At 40.1% G+C, this 14,912-nt stretch overlaps 1 long non-coding RNA gene across 1 annotated transcript; it reads left to right on the forward strand.

Moving 5' to 3' along the window:
• The first annotated feature begins 11,070 nt into the window (after window positions 1–11,070).
• Window positions 11,071–14,422, forward strand: LOC121690290. The gene is made up of 3 exons (XR_006025023.1): window positions 11,071–11,535; window positions 13,284–13,484; window positions 13,564–14,422. It is a non-coding gene; the product is annotated as an uncharacterized LOC121690290 (long non-coding RNA).
• Window positions 14,423–14,912: the final 490 nt, after the last annotated feature.

Below are 14,912 nucleotides of genomic sequence, written 5' to 3' on the forward strand. Positions count from 1 at the left end.
ATTTCTGTAATTATTCCATAGTGTAGTCATTCCATCAGAACCTACGACAAACAATCCAAATAGTCCAGAAACCACACAGTAAGGCTTTTATTGTCAGTATGCAATTTGGGTAACCAAAAGTCCTATGGGGAGTTTCCATTGGGCATTTTACAAAACACATGAGCATATCTTAGCAAATAATGGTCTAAATGACTCATTTTATTTTGATCTACTTTTGCACACGGCTTCACAAGACCTGGTCTAGACACAAAAATGCCCATTCCATAGGAAGTTAAAACATTTCAAATCGATTTTACAAATTAGTCTACCCTATTTTATATAATGTTAGTCTGAAATAGTGTGTCTCAAGCACGTTTCACCTGGTTTGGTTCAACAAATATTCAAACTTATCATCTTTATTCTAATACTATGCCTACTATGTCTTCATGTCCAATAGGCCTGAAATCTTCAGAAATGTCTGAACTTCAGGCACAGAGAAAAAAGAAATAAATAAAAATGTAGATTGCTTAGGAGGAGAGGAGGGCCATGCTGAAGCATGCTGCCAAACAGTGCAACGGGCCCCTCACACTTAAGGAGAAATAGGAGAAGAAGACACTTTTTTTATATTCACTTATTTTTATCATACATATGATATTTTTGGCCACAACAAATTTTTTAGTGATTTTATAGTTTGTTTTCTTTGTAAATCTCTGGTTTTGGGACATTTCATACTCCGTGGAAGCTATGCACTATTGTCACTTCGCATGCCCTTCTCACCTTTTTCACCTCTGACCAGTTTGCATGCCTGATCATCTGCTTACTAGTCATAACTGGCCGGAACCAATTGTCCACTAGTTTCCATCCCCAATCCACTGTGTTCATGTCACGTTCCTTTCCAATCCACACCATGATCTGGAAGTAAAACCTTTGGCAGTGGCATTTGGTTGAGGACTCACTTGCAGGCAGAAGTTCTGGGGTTACAAATAATTTGGCGGTAACAATTTTCTTGCTAGACAGGTTGTAGCGCAAAGAGGCAAGTAGAGAACAGTAGGCCTAAGATGTAAACCAACAATAGTAAACTATTACTAGCCTACAACCACAAACCGTTATTATAGGCCTACAATAAAGTAAACTGGTCAAATCAGTTCCTGTCATGGGTGACTGTAGTTCTTCAGAGCCCTATTTTTACTACCCCTGCTGTCTGTACCACCTCCATTACAGACATGGCATGCTTAGTGGACACCATCGTATACACGCAAAGACGCACACCCCATTCACAGACGCACCGTGACTTATCACTGTCAATAGTCGATCATAATCTCCAAAAGGCAGATATTCTCCTTCAGAATCAGATTAGGTGAATAACATAGTCTACCCAAGACTTCATCACACGTGAACGTTTTTTCACCATTTGGTGAAAACTCTAGTCTAAGATGCTTAACTCTAGTCAAAGATGCCTCATAGCTACTTTACACATAGACCCTACCAAAGCCCTGAAAAACATGTGGGAACAGGACCTGGCCATTTCAATTTCAGAGACACAGTGGGAGCATATGCTTGACCTGGTTCACTCTTCCTCCATGTGTGCTAGGCATGGCCTGTTGCAATGCAAGATATTCTATAGAGCACACCTTACTAATGCTAAGCTAGCTAGGATATACCCTGATAGAAGTGGTGCTTGTAACATGTGCAAGGGGTCACCAGCCGATCTGGTGCGTATGTTTTGGTCTTGCCCGAGATATTCCAAACCTTTGGGAGTGCCCTTAACTGTCCTTGCACTTCTTTCCCACATCTGTAGCGTTGAAATTTTAGCTTTAAGAATTCTTGCAGTAGAAAGTTCCATCATAATAACATCCTGAAAGTATAACAGCCATTTTTTTAACAGGAAGTGTATGTGGCTGTATCCACCTCTGCATAATTAGTTTCTTTGCTAAAGCCTGCAAGGCAGACTTTACACTGTTTTTCTGTAAACTTAATTTGTGAGTCATCATTAAGCAATAACAGTCTAGGTTATAAAGGAATATCCATTTCCAATAACTCTGACAAGTGGACACCCTTTCTAGATTACATAGCATCTATTTGCTATTAGCCCTGAGAAGACTTGAGCTGGCGGAGCTCCCTCACAAGCATTAATCTTTATTATTTTTAACATTTTATTATTGCCTGTGTTATATTGGTTAGTTATTTTGTTGATTTTGTTTGATTCTTTCTTTTATATATATTTATATATCATTTTATATATTTTGTTGTTGTTTATTAAGTGTGTGGTGGGTTGGATAGGATAGTGTAGGGTGGGGGGGGATAAGCTGACATTACTGCTGCTTTGCCTTTTATATCTTTATATGTGTACATTGTAATCATTGTACACCTTTATACTCAAAAACATCTATAGAGGATGAATTACCTTCATTCAAATTGAAATGAATGACCATTTTAGAGGGTTCACACACAGGCCTCTGTTCAGGCTAATTCAGAGTTGTTTATAATCAAAGTTATACAACTCCAATTTAAGTTACTTTTGAGTTCAATAACTTTTACATTGAATGTCTTTTTGCTAAAGTCTGTTTTAGACAAAAAAAGGGTATGTGTCCAAAAACACATACAGAGTAGGAGTTACATGACTAAATCGTTTACATCTCTGGTTCACCCCAAACAAAGATAAATCTTAACAGTAATTTCACAAAATCATGTATTCCATAAGTATGTAATCATGTCAGTGCAATTTAGACAAGTCCAATGGATTCATAGACCCAGAAAACATGGGATTAGACACCAAGATTACTTGGCTAGGTCAAATAATGAAGGAGTTAGGATATTTTAAGGGCTTTCTGCCCATCTTGGACGCCATCTTGAAAATTACACTTTTCTAGTGGTCAAACTTTGGTAAACTTTTAGTATGTTATTAAGGACACCTAATGCTACAAAAAACAGCTGTTTTTTTTTCCATATATGCAGCCGCCTACTATGCTAGGGTAACATAAAGGTTGGGGTGGGAGGGGTGTTGGGGCAAGAAGCTGAGTGGGGTAGGGGGTAGGAGTGGGGATGGGTCCAGCGAGGTTTATGTTAAAGACCAAATGACTGATTAACGTTGTTTGAGGGGAAGTGACAGTTGTGTAACTTTAAAATGTTATCAAGCGATTGTTATGGTAAATTCAAGTAATTCAATGACACTTACCTTGATCGGTCGAGAGTTGTTGTTAGCTGGAGGGTGGTGATCTGCTGTTTCCCACGACAAATATTCAAGGCGATATCCAAGTTGTCTTTCAGAAAATAGTTTTTGGCTGGGGAGAATTGCTTTTGACAATGCAAGTGCTACTCTGAGAGCGGTGGGAATAATAAACTTTTGCTGCAGTTACTTATATGACATGATCCATAGCATGACCCAATTACTATAGTTGGAACGCTCCGCACACCAATAGCCAGGACACACACTCTGTTTGATCCAATCATGTACATCTTTCGTCGAGTAAGGGAAATGCAAAGACATAAATCAGTGTCATTAACCACTATCTTCTTACTATTTTCACCATGTCTGAGGAGTTGCCCACAATTTGGATACTTGGTACTTCGTGGATCTACAAAAGGGTCCCTAACCTCTCTCTCCCCTGTAAGGTGGAGTGGCTTGGTCATAGGGGGATGAAGTGGGATCAAGTGCTACCCTTGCTGGAGGCAGAAAATGGGCGATGGATGCACCACAGATTCTCCTCATCTATGCTGGAGGAAATGACTTGGGGTACACCAAGGGGACAGAACTCGTCAAAAAGATCAGAGATGATCTTGTGTTGGTGATGTCTCTATTCCCATGGACCCATGTTGTTTTCTCCGACATCTGCGAGCGCAGAGTCTGGATGAGAGGAACCTGTGACGCCCCTGGCTGTCTCAACCATAGGTCCAGGAGGAACGTAAATAAGGTGGTGGTGTCGTTTTCTCAGAGACATTCGCATGGGTAATGTGAGGCATAACAACCTCCATTCCGGGGTTTTTGTAGGGACGGTGTCCACCTCAACACAGCTAGGAACACCGTTTTCATGATGAACATTGTTCACATCAAGTCACTGTTGTGAACCCAAAAGCCACCAAATTATGGGCCACCAAATTATGGAATAAACATGGCTGTGTAAGTATATAATCTATTATGGCGTAATTGTGCTTATCTGGTACCCATGCAGACCTAGATTTTATTAGTTATTGTTTAACTTGATTGATTTTCTTATATATTTAACAGATTTTTACTAGTTTATTTTATTTTTTTTATATTATTTTTTTTATTTTGATTTATCTTCCCAATAACAGTTTTATAGAGGTGAGTAAAATTAGCCAACTTTTAGCAGCTAGCCTTGTTTAGAACTGAAGTTAGCAGGTTACCATGGAGATCCTGAGGCTGTACAGTGGCCTCGCCAGCTGTGTCAGTGAAGTGAAGCGAAGAGAGATGAGCTGTGCTGAGCAAGTGGACCTCACTTAACCCCTGGAGGAGTGAGTTCAGAGGACTGATTAAAGAAAGATGGGACTTGGTTTTATAGGGCTATAGCAACGACGCCCACTACAGCCCAGTAAGTATGTCTACACCCACACTTTCACACCGAAGATTTCTCAAAATGGCCCTGGTGGGTTTGACCTTTGTCCCTAATTGACGTGAGGGAAGTGTTTAAACAAATGTAGCGAATATATGTTACAAGATATGTCTGTGTAACAGATCAAAAGTTAATGTTGATCACGTTGAAAAACCTGTATCAGTTTGTATCTAGTTTTGTAGCGTAACATTAACGGACAATTTTTTAATATTTTCATGTATCATACATTTATGTCTAACATTAACATTACTGAAGTCCGCACAATTTAAGTTTTGCATGTTGATGGGTATTTCGATATTTTGTTGTATTGAATAGTTATATTGACATAGTGAATATGAAATAGTTTGTTTAAGTGTAAAGGGTCATACATTTATGTAGTCTCCTGAAGTGTTAGTTGAGCAATCCTCACAACTTATAAGACGGCAATAAGACAATTCCTGCAGGAGGATAAAGGTAAACCGACTGCGGTCAATGCTGCCATCGTGTGGTGCTTTTCAGTGGTTTCTCCAGGCACTAACAGCAAAACTACAAAAACACATCTAAGTCTCTTGTTTTAGTGCAACAACAGAGAAAGCAAGGTGTAAGATACAAGATGAAATCTAATAATAATTAATATAATAATTACATTAATATTATAATATAGTAAAATTAAAAAAAATAATAAATAATTTGTGTTTTGCCTTCATGTACTTTTTACAGAAAAATGCCACGTCAAAAAAGCTACAGTGAGGAGGATATGCTGAGGGCCTTAAGGGCTTTGGAGGAGGGGGGCAGAGTCCGGAGGGTGGCTGCCCAATTTAACATACCGCCCCCCACCCCAACCGGGCATTGATGCCAGACGAGGAGGAGGCCCTGTTACGCTATATTTTCTGGATGGCAGCCCACGCCTTCCTGATTACAAAGTTGGTGGCGTTGGTGCTGGCCATCCAGATTTGTAAGGCGTCGGGACGGCCCCACCTAATTATCAACATGGAGATAGGCCTGAGCAAGATGTGGTGGAGCCGGTTCAGGGCTCGCCACCCCACCGTAGCCTCCAGGAAGGCCAATCTTTTGGAAAGGGAGCGGCTCCATGGGGCTACGGTGGAACGGGTGGACGAGCTCTTCCACATCTGCCAGGCCCTTTATGACAAGCATGGATTCAGCGGGACCCCTGAACTCATCTACAACTGTGACGTGACGGGATTCTGCGACAAGGGCCACTCCAGGCAACGCACCGTTTACGCGTAGCAGGTGACCACCAGAGAGCACATCACCGTTCACTGCTGCACGAACGCTGCTGGGGAAAGCATACCCCCTTTTGTCATTTTCCGGGGGAGCTTCCCCAGTACAGCCTACGGCCTTGGAGGGGCCCCAGAACGCACTCCACGGTGTGTCGGAGAAGGGGTACATGGATCCCGCAGACTGTGCCATGTGCGGGCGCATGGCACCTGCTGGGGGGTCCGGCCAGGTGCTGTGGCAAGGCTGTGACAGTTGCACCCTCTGGTACCACGCGCAGTGTGTAAATGTCACCATAGTACCAGAGTGTGAGTGGTAAATGGAGGTGGCCATGCAAGTCAAGCTGTACTGTAAATATGTAAATTTGTAAATAGTTCTTACGTTTTTGGTAATGAAAAATTATAGTTCTTCAATAAATTTGTTCTTAATTGTTCTCCAATTTTGTTCTCAATTATTCCTAATAATTTCGTTCTATATGTTCTGGTCTTACAAGGGCCGTACTCAACTTTTAATATTTTGTTCTACATGTTCTGGTCTTACAAGGACTGCATTCAACTGTTGTGTTCCTGGTCTTACAAGGCCTACTTGAAATTGCACTTTATTCACCACATCCACTTTGCAGTTGTCTTCGATGGGACAATGAATGTCCTATGCTGTGATGCGTTGACTTATGCCACTCTAAGGCGAGAAATATATATATAACATATATAAATTCAACTGAGAATTTCTCATCCATTATTTCTTTACAGGAGCTTCTACCACACAGTTTCCCAAGGCCACTGTGAAAGAAATTGAGGGCTACATTGGCGACACCCTCAAACATGCGCCGCACCATAGGTGGGAAGGGGTGCCATTAATGGTAAGTTGAATTTTATGCAAGGCTTTCCATCTGGAGCCTAATTAAGCGCATATTAAAAAGAAGTAAAATGATAAACTATATCTAATTCTTTCTATTGAATTATAGGCACAAGAGGAGCAAGTGGCCACCCTGCAGCCGGAGGATTGACACTGACACACTAACACTGACTAACACTCAATAAATACTAACAATCACACACTCTCTCCATTCAAATAAATTTTAAAAAGCAATTATTGCCTATGACTGTTTATGTATTGGGCTAGCCTATAGGAAAACCATGATGGAAAACCAGCAGGCCTAATCAGATATGAACGGCGTAGCCGACGTCCTGTCCCTAAATCCTATCACATCTAATAAGTTCTATAAATGTTGAGTCAGGGACCAAAACAGGACCTAAAAACAACATCTGGGTTGGTTTCTTAAGGGTTCCCGTTGTGTCACAAAAACATTCAGAGAACGTTCTGGGAACTATACTTAAAAGACGTAAAGGGAACGCCCTACATTGATGGTTCCCAGGACGTCCCAAAGGTTCCCAAAAAAACGCCCCCATGCCACTTAAAGAACTCTACATCGAAACCGTCTGGGAACGTCCTAAGAACGTCACACGTTATTTGCACCACAGGGGACGTCCTGGGAATCTAAAATTTCTAGCTGGGGTGTGATTCACTGATATTAATATTAGCTGTGCTAGATAGACTTGCATGCATGTTACAAGGACACTGGGCCATGTCATGTAAGGAACATGGTGACATGAAAAAAAACGGTAACATATCCTACATTGCAGAGCCACTTCAACTTTATTATTACATGGTGAATAAATGTTAGACTACTGTGCACAGCCCACGGATCTATAAAGATCAGTGGCACAGCCCCATGCTTCTCTGACGTGACGAAGCTAGCACGTTATTAGCAGCGGTTAGCTAACTATGCTAACGTTAGTTATCTACAAGTCTCCTCCAAGTGAATCATTTTATATACAATGCTGGCAATGCTGAAAACAATTAACATCCTTATTTATCTGACTTACATTGAGTTGACTGTGTGGCTTAATCCACAGATGTGGTGGAGCACTGTTTCGTTATGGTTTGCTAAGGAGCAACCCTTTGCTTTAAAATAGTGGAGATCTGGGACGAAAGAATTTAATCTAATTTGACATAATTACAGAAAACGTAATCAAGATTAAAAGGCATTTTTCTGTGTATCGGTGTTGTGTTAATCCCACATGTCACCGTAAGGTGAAGTTGACTGGCCATGTCTGCCTGCACAGAGCTACTGGACTGCCATTGGCTCATCTGCGTTCGATGGGCGGGGTTTTGCGAACGGTCAATTTCTTTCAAAAACTTTTTAAATTCACATTTATGATTATTTTTTTCCTCGCAAATCAAATTCCTACACTATTTATCTACACGTTCATTCACAGGGGTCTTCATCTTGAAAGATGGGCTTTAAAGCAACACCAAAGAACTTTTCCTCTGTCGCACGCATGCTGATTGTTTATCCAGCACTGGCTTTGCAAATAACGATGTCAGACAAGGTAGAATATGTTGCATGATTTTATGAAAGTACGATGTATTGCGACATCAGATGCAAGTCAAATTTGTAGTTTCTTATGTCTCATTCCATCGAACTACAGAACCGCTACCCGATCTGGCAAACTTACATAGTGCGGTTATAGCCGATAGAGGGCCGTATGGTTTTTTTTTTTTTTTAAACGGCAACGAAATTGTGAATTTTCAGAGCGTGTTACTCCACACTCGGCAATCGACTCCTATGGACTTTCCCCTAAAGACGCCAGCTGCAGCAGCAACATTTCCGGAAAGGTACTGGCTTGATGAAATTCATTCTGGACTCTATCCGACCACATAAAGACCTCGGGATACTTCAGTTTGGCTTTAGGGACCCTCTACTCACTACCACGTAAGTGTAATGTTGTTTGGAACTGTAGAAGAGGTATAAAAATAGCGTTTTGTAGCGGCGAAATGACTTGTCCTGGTCACTCCCAGGCTAACGAGTTTTGACTAAAAACGGTAAAATCGAACTTTCTCAAAACACATCCAAATGACATGATTTTGATGTCAACTCAACGTATGTACTCCCAATCATCCGTAAATTGATCTAAAGTGCATTTTACTCCGGATAATTCCTAAGGACTTGACAACTCGCACTCTTACTCTTTTGTTTTTCAAAGTCCAGCGCGAAATTAAACACTTGCTATAGCATTCCTAAACAGCAATGATAGTCTGTAGACCTTACGTTTGATGAAGGGATTTCCTTAATGTTAAAGAATAATTTGGTCCTTGCTGCTAAAACGATGCACAAATTATTATTATTATTTTGTTCATATTCACTCAGACTTGTGGCATTATAGGTTTCTGCATATTAGGTCTACCGTTGGAACAAAATAAGCCCAGAGAGTTCATCGACATGTAGGCCTATTTTATTCTTGTAGGCTATATGAGAAAAGGCCAAGAGTGTCTTAAGCACTGTTTTATTTTATTTCAGTATTGTCTTACCCCAACAATAGGCTACAGCTCCTTGAAAGCAATCAGATATAACTCTATAAAATCTATAAAAATGTATTTTTATGTTGTATTTGGCTGCTGTGTTTGACTGAAATGACTTTTTTTTTTTTTTTTTTGCCTAATTGACAACCATGAACATGATAATTGATAATATAAAATGAATGTGCACCTTGAGCAAATGATAAAAAATCTTTCAGAATGCTTTTCATTCTTGAACTGCACCGAATCGCATCAAATCATACTGAATCGTTTTTTATGAACATGTATCTTTTCTTGTATTGAATCGTGCCCATGTATCTAGATGCGAATCGTATCGTCTTTTACATGAGATTCACACCCCTAATTTCTATGTTAGACTGCTGGAGGTAGAATGTTGCAGTGCAATGACTCGGAACACGTGGATGGTGTACTAGTACGTTTCTGTATTATATTTAAATATAAAAGGTGAATTGTATTAAATACGCAGTGCAAATATTACATTAATAACAGATATAAATAACAAAATAAATAAATAAAAATGTGCAAAACCATTAATTAGTAATATACAAATATCATCAATTCATAAATCTTACCGTAGTAAAACAGGTCTATCCCAAGTTGGGTGCACCCTCTAAGCCAGTGGTTCTCAAATGGGGGTACGCGTTGCATATTGCAGCATGTATAGAATTGAAATGCAGTTGCATTATGATGAATCATGTTATCTCTCTCTCTCTGTTTGTTTACAGGAGGGTCTCACCATATTTCTTCAGTACCCTGACAAAGAACTCCACCCATGTCTCATCAGGATCCTCCTGATTCTGGACAGCCACCTTACCCCGTTGCATACTTTTGTATGGTGGCCAGAATGACACTTTTTGGTCGACACTCAGCCAGCTTGAGGGCACCACTTCAACCTCATTTTTTTTACGTGTAAACAGTACAATTGCGAACATGATCTGTAAACTGAAATGATGAACAGATGAACTTAGCTTTAACTAACTAACTTATTTATTTATTATGTATGGTTCAGCCGGTATATTGCAAAGCCATGTTTGACAGGCATTGCAACTACTTTGGCATCAATGGTTTTCTCTGACAAAGCCACCACCTCTGCAGACAGTCCTTGAGCAAAAGCAATATCCAAATTGAGGGAGTCAACTGGGGATGTGAAAAAAACGACTGTCTGTTTAAAAATTTCCGACCCAAAACCTGTGTGCAGCCATCAGCATTGAACATTTTTTCAATTCTGAATATGCTGTGCCCACTCAACTATGTTGTTAGGCTCATGGACATAGTCTTCCTCCAGTTGTGGTCGACCCCTTCCTACATGCCCACCTTGCACCAGGCTCTCCACCATGTTTGTGAGATGGCGTATTTGGAGGTCCATCTCTCAATCATTATGTTAAGCCCACCTAACGGCTATAAACAATTTTATTGGCCTGATAGAAGTTTAATTTTTCAAGCTCACAAGCCAACAGGAGTTGCTAGACTAGCCCTGGAAAACACAGGGTGGGCTATCTCCAAGGCTGAACAGTGTGTGTCAGTTGACCAGTTAAAAGGTGTCACCTTTGGTGAACGTGCAGGAAATATCAATAGACATCAGTTTTTTCAGGCAGTTGTGGACAACTTGACTGCTCGCATGCCAACCGATGAGTTTGCGCAACTGATCAGCCCCTTGATAAATCTACCTGGCCAGAAAAGCAGGAAGACCTCATTCTTATATGGGAAAGTGGAGGTCCATTTGTTTGCCAAGTTGCTTGGAGAGCAAAGGAGGAGGATTTCAGAGATTTCAAACATGACCGAAAGGAAGGAGACACTTAAACAGCTCATAATTGCAAGCAAGACCTATATGGCAACCTCTGCGGAATGCGAGAGAGGGTTTTCTGCATTGAATGACACAAAATGTACTTTTTTGTCAGATCAAAAGTAGGACATTTTAAAAAAACGGCCTCAGGGCCAAAACTGATTTTGATATTTATTTTTTCCAATAGCTGTGACCTGGGAATTATTTATTGACTTCCATTGTCAGCTACTGCTTCTGTTTTGCAATGTTAAATCAGACTACCATACACAAATTTAATCTAAAGACAATGGCTATATGTAAAGTCCATTCAAACAGAATCTATTTTTTTCCCCCAACCCAGCCGAGCTTTATTATTATTTCTTTTCAGACATGCAGTATTGACCAACGGAATATGGGACCATGTGAGGGAGTTTTATTTATCACTGTACATGCAGGAAATCCACAAATATAATCTCAACCGGCAGCCCCTACATCCACATACATAACCACTGGGCGAGACTTATCGCTAAGAACGGAAAGGGCTTCACCGAAGGAGAATTCATGAAGCAGTGTTTCACTGCAGTCACTGAGGAGATGTGCCCAGACAAAGAAGACGCCCTGTATTCTGTGAGTTTATCAGCAAGTACAATCACACGGAGAGTGGAAGAAATGGGAGCTAATGTTCACAGTCAGTTGCAAGATAAAAACTTAACATAAAATAACACTCAAACATCAAACCTATGAACCTATGCCACAGAGCACTCTAGAATGTCCTCATCTCCTAGATGACCAACCATAATCTTATCATTAGAATCAGAAAGAGAATATACATTTTGTGTTTTGTTTAATCTGTTTTTCCGTTCTGGTTTTTAAAACGGAAAAAAAACCTCACCATTTTTTGTTTTTTCTGTTTTGGTTTAAAAAACGAATAATGAATGAACGAACCATACACCACTGAGGAAAAGAGTCTTGAATTAAACCTAGCGTTTATGACTGGTCGACACAACAGACGCTCATCAGAAAACACTGCATTTACCTTTACACTTCATTGTAAATTACCAGGTTGTTCTCCACTGGCATTGTAACATTGGCTACAATTTTGCTGCTGAAGCCATCAACAGCCAAGACATGTAACGCCAAACATCCCCAGCTTTTCATTTTGGTCCATGTGAAGCTTATGTCCCATGTATTCAGTATGATAAGGAATAGGGTTTAGATTGTGTGCTCCCTAAAACAAAGAGCATGCAATTTTAACTAAAATAGGCAAGCAAATACTTTGCAAGCACATGGCATGTCTGGTTCTATGCAACTGGCATATAGTATTGATCAAATACAGCATATGAATTACAGTTGATGAAGACCTTTTGTTAAAACTGTTTTGTCACTGAATTTTCGTCTATATTAATCTTGCCTGACGACGCAAGACATTGTATGGCTGATGCACCTCCTTAAGTATTCTCCCGGCACGTCCTTCACCTGCGTTGATGCCCAAAGTTGACAGGTATCCAGTCATAAATTTCTGGCCATAAGACGGGCCTGTCTGTGAGGGGTGGGGTAGGAGAGTGAAGTTATGTGAAGGATTCACAATGATAGTGTGTATGTGTGTGTGACAGGGAGGGTATTTTCATGTCATTTATAGTATACAATAATTCATTATTCGTGGAAAACATTTGCTGATTTCAGTTTACATTGGGGCCAATGTGTGTATGTTCAGATGGCCTACTGTATGTAGGCTATATTTGTCTTTAATATCCCAGTACTGAAATCCCTGCACTGGCACCTATTAAATTACAGGATTGACTTAAAAAGCTCACTTAAAAACTGTAACTCATGCTACGTTTACACGTGGCCGCCTGGCCGGCTATTTTCATAAACGGACATTTCACCCTCTCCGTTTTAAAAAAATAACATTGTGCACACCTGTCAGTTTTCATGTTCTAGTCTAGAGTGGCTGCACGGAGCACTCTGTCCACACATCTCTTAGATGACCAACCATTATTCCCTTTTTGGTTTTAGAATGACAAGCAGAAAGACAATATTGTTTTTTCTGTTTTTCCGTTCTGGGGCCGTATTCACAAAGCCTTAAGAGATGCTTTCTTCTTATCTTTTGTCTTAAGAACAAATTTAAGATTTGAAATTCACAAATAAAAATCTTTTCTTAACTTTCTTTTTAGGATGTTTCCTAAGAAAACACTTGCGTCTGAGCCAATCATCTATTAGCTGAGTGGTCAGGGAGGTTTCAAATGCACTCTGTAGGAGAACAAGGCAATTTATAAAATTTCCAACGACACCTGCAGAATGCATCAGAACAAAACAGCTGATAAAAGAGTTAACCTATTATGATTGATCCTTTACCATGTTTCTTCATTTGACAGGCACCACATGATGAGGAAGACAGCTTTGTCAATAGAAGAGAACTTCCACTCCATTAACACTCAGGTGGTCTGTGATGCAACCCTCAGGGTTATTGACCTCGTGGCGATGTGGCCAGGGAGCACTCACAACTCCTTTACTAATGAATTCAGCCACAGGCATAAAACTCACTGAGGGTGAAATGCCAGGTGGATGGTTAATAGGTAACTATTGGTAAATTTAAATAATTGACACAATACCATACATTGTATTGTCCTAACTAACCTAATATCATGCTGATAGGTGACAGTGGCTACCCCCTTAGACCATGGTTGATGACACCGATTCTCCACCCAGCAACTGAGGCAGAGCAGCGCTACAGCCGCTCACAATGTAAAACGAGGAATGTTGTGGAGAGGTGCATTGGGGTGGTAAAATCCAGATTCAGGTGTATTGACCAATCTGGGGGAGTGCTTCAATACACTCCTGGGAGAGTGTAAAATAATAGCATGTGCCTTCATTCTCCACAACATCTGTATGATGTACCGCCTGCCACTCCCTAACATACCAGACGAAGAGCCAGCCCCATGTAATTCTGGCATCCAAGTGAGACAAGACCTCATAAGGAGAAGATTTATGAGATTAAAACATGATGCACCAAATGTATATAATAAATAACACAAAAAAAATGTATTTTCTCTGACTTTTTTTATTTTGAATCTAACATTCAATTCTCTTGTTCTAATTTTGCTTTGGCAATTAATAGTTTCTCTTTCTGTACTTGTAAAAGTTGTTCTTGGACCTGTCTCAGCAACTGTACTTCATTTAACAGTTCTTTTTTGACATGTATAATGTCCTCTGTCTTAAATGTTGTTGCAGACTGGAGGAAGGAGTCCGGTAACAGCATTGATAGGTCATCTGCAGTGGAGTACTTGTAAATTAAACAATATCAATATAGCAGCAGGGCCTATAGTAGTTTGATAGACAAATGTGTAAAGAGAGATGTTGTAGGCTATGTTGGGTTGCAAACAAATGGATCCATAACACCGTCAATTCCTATGTAAACATAGCAAGTAACTCAAGTCGTTATATTGTAGCCTATTTGTGGAGGTTTCTTTAGGCCGCATTTTCCTCTGGAGTTAAGTTTGTTTGTAGGCCGTATACCAAGGCTGTGTATTGATGTTGTGACAAGCTATGTTGTAATTCTTAATAATGTGAAATTAATAAATATCAGGGGCCACCTCTATATTCACAAAGCCTTTTATCTTACCACTAGGAGTACTCCTAAATCGCTAAAAACACTAAAAGATTTTAGCTAGGAGTTTTCTCTTTAAAGTTATTCACAAAGCCTTTCTGACCTACTCTTAGTAAGGAAAAATGACAACTCCTAAACTAAAAGTGAGTCTTCGTTGCTATGGATGACGTCATTACTCATGCTCGAGCTTGACTGAAGTGACCACCTTGATTGCCTGATGATTGTAACGCGGGAATGATTCCAAACACCTCCCTTACGATGATAGGTGACAGGTCTGAGAATGTGTGTGCTACACAAGTAGTGCGAAGGACGGAAGATGATGAATAAACTGAACTGAATAAAAAGACCTAGCCTAAATGAATAAAGAGTAAGGCAAAACAAATAGCCTAATGAAACA

Source organism: Alosa sapidissima, chromosome 18, assembly GCF_018492685.1.
Source record: "Alosa sapidissima isolate fAloSap1 chromosome 18, fAloSap1.pri, whole genome shotgun sequence".
NCBI classification, from domain to species: Eukaryota; Metazoa; Chordata; class Actinopteri; order Clupeiformes; family Clupeidae; genus Alosa; species Alosa sapidissima.